The sequence below is a fragment of the Podarcis bocagei genome (genome assembly GCF_964188305.1).
Source record: "Podarcis bocagei genome assembly, chromosome: Z".
In the NCBI taxonomy this organism is placed as follows: domain Eukaryota; kingdom Metazoa; phylum Chordata; class Lepidosauria; order Squamata; family Lacertidae; genus Podarcis; species Podarcis bocagei.
The window spans coordinates 47,520,486-47,528,439 of record NC_138140.1 but is presented as its reverse complement, the minus strand read 5'-3'; the positions used below and the strand labels follow the sequence as shown (position 1 = coordinate 47,528,439).

General features: G+C 44.4%; 1 long non-coding RNA gene across 1 annotated transcript; it reads right to left on the bottom strand.

Annotated features, from left to right (window-relative positions):
- Positions 1-769: 769 nt before the first annotated feature.
- On the bottom strand, positions 770-4,827 carry LOC308578615. Its single transcript, XR_014004036.1, has 2 exons — positions 4,721-4,827; positions 770-1,008 (listed from the first exon to the last, which is right to left on the bottom strand). It is a non-coding gene; the product is annotated as an uncharacterized lncRNA (long non-coding RNA).
- Between the last annotated feature and the right edge of the window lie 3,127 nt (positions 4,828-7,954).

The window sequence follows — 7,954 nt, the reverse complement described above, 5'->3', positions numbered from 1 at the left end:
CTCATATTATGAATCAAATCTGATCATTATCATAAGAATGCTTGTTGCTAGAGGGAGATTCTTGTTTGCTCTTGCTATCCCAATCTGTATCCTCTCAACATTTCCACTGGCCACTGGTCCCATCACCTCCTGGCAAATAGAAGGGGAAGAAATGGAGGCAAAGAGAGATTTTACTTTCTTGGGCTCCATGATCACTGCAGGTGGTGACTGCAGTCACAAAATTAAAGGACACCTGCTTCTTGGGAGAAAAGTGATGACAAACCTAGACAGCATCTTAAAATGCAGAGACATCACCTTGCTGACAAAGGTCCGTATAGTTAAAGCTCTGGTTTAACTGTGATGTATGGAAGTCAGAGCTGGACCATAAAGAAGGCTGATCACTGAAGAATTGATGCTTTTGAATTATGGTGCTGGAGGAGACTCTTGAGAGTCCCATGGACTGCAAGAAGATCAAACCTATCCATTCTTAAGGAAATTAGTCCTGAGTGCTCACTGGAAGGACAGGTCCTGAAGCTGAGGCTCCAATAATTTGGCCACCTCATGAGAAGAGAAGACTCCCTGGAAAAGACCCTCGTTTGGGAAAGATTGAGGGCACAAGGAGAAGGGGACGACAGAGGACGAGATGGTTGGACAGCGTTCTTGAAGCTACGAACATGAGTTTGACCAAGCTGCGGGAGGCAGTGGAAGACAGGAGTGCCTGGCGTGCTCTGGTCCAGAGGGTCACGAAGAGTCAGACACAATTAAACGACTAAACAACAACAACAACATGCACAGGACTATATAGCTGTATGTTTCTCCCCCCACCTTTGTTATTCTCTCAAACTTTCACCAAGAAGGGCGCTGATGGGTTACAGCTGTTTACAAGGCTGTTTTCTTGCATAGCAGAAGGTCTTGCTCAGCTAAAAGGAAGCTGTCATTCATAACAGTGCTACCAGTGAGTCCTTAGACAGACATGAGTTCATCCTCAGATTCTCATCTGTGTGTGGGAGGGGTGGTGGTGGTGGAAACCTGCCTGATTCAAGAGAGGGAGGGAGGAAAAGAGAGAAAGAAAATGACAGATGGTTATACCGGACTTGGAACTAACAGCACAAGCCAAAGTCAATATCAGCTGGGATGAGTGAGTTTAGAATAGGCAGATCTTGGGCTGACCTGATCTCCCAGACAGGGCTATGCCTGTGGAATTCCCTCAACATGTTTCAGTGGGGGATATGTTGGCTCATATGATATGGCAATATTTACGCCAGCATAAGATCAAAAAAAGAGGGTAATCTGGGGTTTTGGATGGGGCAGGATGGGGCAAGGAGAGATACCCATTCTAAAATCTCTTTCAGTTCAGTCACATGATCTGACAACTGGACAGAACATACTCCAGAAAAAGGGTATTGCAAGTCAAACTCTATTTTAAAGCTCTGTTTTCTCTCTGCCAGATTATGGCCATCTCAGCCAGCAGTATCCCCACTCATGAATGGAGCCTGGAATAGGGATAGCTTAAGCCAGTGTAAGTCGTGCCAGCTTCCTGTACTTAAGAAGCTTTCCAAATATAGTAAGCTGGCAGAACCTACGCCAGCTAAAGTTACTCATATTCCAAACTCTGTTCAGGAGGAATTTGATTTGCACAACCCTTTTGGCCAACTAAGTTCTACCAGGTTGCTGGGTCATGTGACCAAGCTGAAAGGGGTCTGAAATAGGTGTAGAACTCACCTTGCCCTGTCCTGTCACAACAACACAATGCACCCTTTTGGGGACTTGTGCGAGCATATATTCTACTACTTTAAATTATGCTGGCTGAGCCCCTGCCTGAGCTGGGGTGAGGGACTTACACTGGCATATCCCTGAATGGCAGAAATTTAATTTGAAATCAAGTTGGACTTGAGTTTGTTGCTGTCTCCGACTTGCCCCCTTTACATTATGGATGTTGGCTTGTATTATGGTATGATCTATATTGTTTTATTGGTACTGTTGCTGCAGGATTGTCATGGCCTTTGGCTAGAACAATAAACTTAGGTTGATTGATATTTCTGAATTGAAGGAGGGTAGGGAATTTACACCAGTGTTGCCCCAACTGAGCCAGCAGAGCACAAGAACTACTGAATCCAGGCTCTCTTATTCCCAGTGATCTTGGGTTTGATTTCTTCTGTAAGTGGTAATGAGGAAACTCCTGCTTTGAGGTCTCTTTTGATTTATAGTTGAGGGCTCCAAACCAACAGAAAACCCACAAAGAAAACCTTCAGAAATATCTCAAGGCTCTCACCTTCTTACATACATTTCTCATCTTACATACATTTCTTAATTGTTGCCAGTCACTAGAAACACATTAAAAAAACAAATATTTATCTAAGGCTTAACTGTTTAGTGATGCTAACAATATCACACCCTCCAACATTTCTCTGATGAAAATAGGGACGTCCCATTCAATAATAATAATTTTACCATTTATACCCCACACATCTTATTGGGTTGCCCCAGCCACTCTGGGCAGCTTCCAACATATATAAAAACATACTGTATTGGCTCGAATATAAGTCACGCTTGAATATAAGCCACACCTTTAAAATCCGGGGGGGGGGGAGAGAAAAATACAATACCCTAATATAAGCTGCTCCCTTAAAATTCCGCAGGCACTCACTATGCTACCACTCAGTGGATTTGTAACTGGCTGACTGACCAAACCCAAAGGGTTCTCATCAATGGTTCCTCTTCATCCTGGAGAAGAGTGACTAGTGGGGTGCCACAGGGTTCTGTCTTGGGCCCGGTCTTATTCAACATCTTTATCAACGACTTGGATGATGGACTCAAGGGCATCCTGATCAAATTTGCAGATGACACCAAACTGGGAGGGGTGGCTAACACCCCAGAGGACAGGATCACACTTCAAAACGACCTTGACAGATTAGAGAACTGGGCAAAAACAAACAAGATGAATTTTAACAGGGAGAAATGTAAAGTATTGCACTTGGGCAAAAAAAATGAGAGGCACAAATACAAGATGGGTGACACCTGGCTTGAGAGCAGTACATGTGAAAAGGATCTAGGAGTCTTGGTTGGCCACAAACTTGACATGAGCCAACAGTGTGACGCGGCAGCTAAAAAAGCCAATGCAATTCTGGGCTGCATCAATAGGAGTATAGCATCTAGATCAAGCGAAGTAATAGTGCCACTGTATTCTGCTCTGGTCAGACCTCACCTGGAGTACTGTGTCCAGTTCTGGGCACCACAATTCAAGAAGGACACTGACAAACTGGAACGTGTCCAGAGGAGGGCAACCAAAATTGTCAAAGGCCTGGAAACGGTGCCTTATGAGGAACGGCTAAGGGAGCTGGGCATGTTTAGCCTGGAGAAGATAAGGTTAAGGGGTGATATGATAGCCATGTTCAAATATATAAAAGAATGTCACATAGAGGAGGGAGAAAGGTTGTTTTCTGCTGCTCCAGAGAAGCGGACACGGAGCAATGGATCCAAACTACAAGAAAGAAGATTCCACCTAAACATTAGGAAGAACTTCCTGACAGTAAGAGCTGTTTGACAGTGGAATTTGCTGCCAAGGAGTGTGGTGGAGTCTCCTACTTTGGAGGTCTTTAAGCAGAGGCTTGACAACCATATGTCAGGAGTGCTCTGATGGTGTTTCCTGCTTGGCAGGGGGTTGGACTCGATGGCCCTTGTGGTCTCTTCCAACTCTATGATTCTATGATTCTATTCTATTAATAAATGTTAAATACATCCGTTCCGTTTTACCATACGTCTCTTTCAGCAGCTATATCATAAAAGCCTTTTTTAAAAAAAAATAAGGTCGCAAATTTAAATCACACTTTAACTTTTCATGGTTGGAATTTGGGAGGGTGTGTGTGTGAGAGAGAGGCTTATATTCAGTCAGGCCAAAACGGTAAATAAACAAAAAACCTCCCCAATACAGGATTGCCTTCAGACAGCTCAGGGTCAGATAACTCCATGCCCTCCAACATTTCTCCAGTGAAAATAGGGACATCCTAAGGAAAAGCAGGACATTCCGGGATCAAATCAGAAACCAGGATGGCTTCTCTAAATCAGGGACATCCCTGGAAAATAGGGGCACTTGGAGGGTTTGAGATATAATTAGATATCATGTTGGGTTTTTTAAAAGAAATCAATAACTGGCATGGGGTGAGTGATTTTCACAGTGGGGGATTTGGATCACAGTGCATGGGAAAGTTTAACCCTTCCCTGACTACCCTGAATCCCAACAGCATCCCGCCCAGCCATGAGCCTTTAAAAAAAGTTGACACCAGTAGGCCCCGTACCGCTGACTGAAACTGGTATAAAATCAATTCAATTTGATGTAAATGTGTTTTCAAATGAAAACTTGATGGTTTTAGCTTTGAAAGGTGCATGTGAATATAGGAACAATGTTTATGGCTGAGTTCAGAGAGCACATTACAGCGGTACCTCAGGTTACATACACTTCAGGTTACAGACTCCGCTAACCCAGAAATAGTACCTCGGGTTAAGAACTTTGCTTCAGGATGAGAAAAGAAATTGCACGGTGGCAGCATGGTGGCAGCGGGAGGCCCCATTAGCTAAAGTGGTACCTCAGGTTAAGCACAGTTTCAGGTTAAGAACAGACCTCCAGAATGAATTAAGTTCTTAACCCGAGGTACCACTGTATTTTGTATTCCTAATTTGAAGCCCTGATGATCAGCTGATTATTGGGGCTTCAAAGTGCCATGCACAGCTCTCAGCTAATCACCACTGTTCATCACTTTTTGCCTCTACTTGTTCATATACTTCAGTCTCTCCTTCCAAGAAAGAAAGAAAGAAAGAAAGAAAGAAAGGAAGGAAGGAAGGAAGGAAGGAAGGAAGGAAGGAAGGAGAAAGTATATTTCTGGTATGGGTTTCTGTTCTACGTTTTCCATGGAATTTATTAATCAATTCTTCGCTCTCCTTATTCCCCCTTAAGTGCACCTTTAACTCTCTTGTCGATCTATACACCTCACTGCTTTTTTGTTTCTGAAATATGTAAATATTTTTTCATGTATATTGTTGATCTTGATGTTTGTCTTGATGTACCGTATTTTTCGCTCTATAAGACACACTTTTCCCCCTCCAAAATTACGGGGAAATGTGTGTGCGTCCTATGGAGCGAATGCAGGCTCCTTGGCTTCAGCGATAGCAACGCGAAGCCTCCGAAGCACAGAGGGAGCGCTCCCAGTCCCACCAGGAGATGCTGGGGACTGAACCTGATGCCTTCTGCATGCTAAGCAGTTGTTCTACCACCGAGCTATGGTCCTAGTTCACAATATTGCTGTCAGGATAACATGGAGAAGGTGGAGGCTGAAATGTGTATTCTCTGTGGAGGAAAGGTGAGATAGAAGTATAAGGAATAAAGTATGTAAACTAGCCTATAAGTGAATAAACTACAGTATATTTTTAACTTACTGTCCTAATAATTTGTATATAAATTATAAATGTGGTATATAAATTTTGTTTAATAAAAAAGAGGAAATGTTCAGACTTTCAAATAGTGTGTTATGCTTGAGCCTTCATTGCTGAAACTCCCAACAGCATTTTCATGCTCACAAACACCTGATGAAGGAACCATTGTGACATAACCCATTCAAGCAGAGTGAAGGGGCAACAGGCTGTCAACAGTGGCACTAGTTGGGGGCTCCCATCTATTCAAAAGCCGCAGAAAGTCTTTTCATACTGCCTGAGGAATTAATCCCTTCTTTAACGTTCATAATTGCTGGATCGATTTAACAGGACTGGAGCTAACATTTGCTTGGATTTGGCACCATTGATAGGGAACTGCCTGCTGCATCCTCCGCTTTGAAGTCACCCTGGTCCTTAGGCCTCCAGCACCTTCTTCAGCATGTCCACCCCATCTAAGAGGCGTATGATACTGGTGTTCCACTGGGTTAGGAAGAAGCCCTTGATAGAGAAGCCGTGCTCTACCATCTCGGCCAGACCTTCTGCCTCTGCACCGGCTTGCAACACTCCTCACATTTCACCCTACTTCACAAGGAGCAAGACACAACCCGCTCTGCTCAGGAGGTCCAGCAGGCGCAAGGTGCTGCGATTGCCGAATCTCACCGACCCCTAGTTTTTAAGATCCATCATTGGCAGCGTTGGCCGGAAGAGAGCCCACAGGCGTGGCAAGCAAAAGAAGACTCCAGTGGGAACAGGAAAAGGGGTGAGGGCTAGGCTAGAGGCAAGAAGGCTCCAAAGCTATTTGCGGGGTGGGATTGCTTTGGGAGATGCCTTCTCACAATCTCTACCCTTGAACCACGTAAGGACATAAGAAGTGCCTGCTGGATGAGGCCACATTGGCCTGTCTAGTCCAGCATTCTGTTCTCACAGTGGCCAACCAGAGGCCTGTGGAAACAAGAGCATTCTGTATTCCCTTCCTGCGTCTTCCAGCAACTACTGTTCACAAACGTTACTGCCGCTGACTGTGGAGGTAGAGCATAGCCATCGTGCCTAGTGGCCATTGATAGCCTTTCCTGCATAAAACCATCCAAGTTGGTGGCCGTCACAGCTTTCTGTGGGATTGAGCTTCCAGAGGGGCAGCTGAGCATGCCTGCTGCAGGAAAAACAGGCATTAAAAGCACATTTCTCCCAAAGAATCCTGGGAATTGCAGTTTGTAAAGGGTGCTACAAATTGTAGCTATGTGGCAGAAGGGTAATCTACAGTTCCCAGGATTCTTACAGGGGAGAAGCGATAATGCTTTTAATGTATGGTGTGTATGGTGTGTACACAGCCTCAAATTAGCTCCACCAGCTCTGTAATATTAGAGCCAAAATTATAATGCATATTGTTGTTGTTGTACTTTTATAAATATTATAAAACCCATTCCTGCAAGCCATGTAGTCTGGAATAAACTCAGTCACCCCTCCCATCATTAATTGTTTCTACTAGGTGGGGAGGGGTGTTGGATCTGCTTCCCTGCCTTGAAGAAAGGCACAGGTCAGATGTGTGCCCAGACCTGGCCACGCTTCGCAAGAGAGGTGTGTTGGTTCAAGGTGGCCACGCTGCCTGCAACTTGCACTCCTTCCTGACGTGTCTTCCCCAAACCCCTTCTTCCAGAGGCTGTGTTGAAGTTTTCCATCACGTGGAACACAAACTCGCGGAACTACCTCGAGGCTCAGGCAGTGGTGGAAACCCTCCTCAAGCATGAGACGCCAGAGAGCCTCTTGCAATACGAAGGGATCAAAGCAGCTGTGGAGTCTCTCCTACCATACACGACACTTCCAGAGGCTGGGCCAGTTACTGCAGGCCTCCATGTTCCTTGATTTCATGTGACAAAACATGAAGTTGCCTGATGCTGCCAAGTGGGACGAGGAGATGGACACAAAAATACGGTACTGCACACAAAAAAGCTGCACACAAAAATACGGTACTCCTCACACTCTTTCCCCCCATCCCAGTTTGCGTATCTTTTATTAAAGTTTCTGTTCCTGTTTGTTCTTTTAATTTGGGTGTGATTTCCATTTCCTGAAGTGAGCCTTTCTTTCTTTCTTTCTTTCTTTCTTTCTTTCTTTCTTTCTTTCTTTATTTATTTGCTTGCTTGCTTGCTTGCTTGCTTGCTTGCTTGCTTGCAACTGCTTCATTGATTCTGCTCATTAACCATGCTGGCATCCTCTCAGACTTGGTGGTACCTTTTCTGATCTGCAGTATTCTTTCTAGCTGAGTGTTCTCATTATTGTGGCTTTGCCCCAAGCCTTCTGGAGAGATGAATTATATTACCCTATAGCTTTGCCAGCAGGGGTCTACAGTGCAGTGTTATGTTATTTGAAACAATTTGTAATGCTTTTCCAAAAAAACAAATAAGGGAAAAGTTTAACATCTACTGTGTTCTTGTTTCATTGCACAGAGTCACAGGTGGGCTAATTTAAAGGGGGGGGAACCTTGTGACAATAATTTGTATTCATGGGGGCATAAATTAGTGGTGATTCATTTACAAAACGGCATTGGAAACAGGAG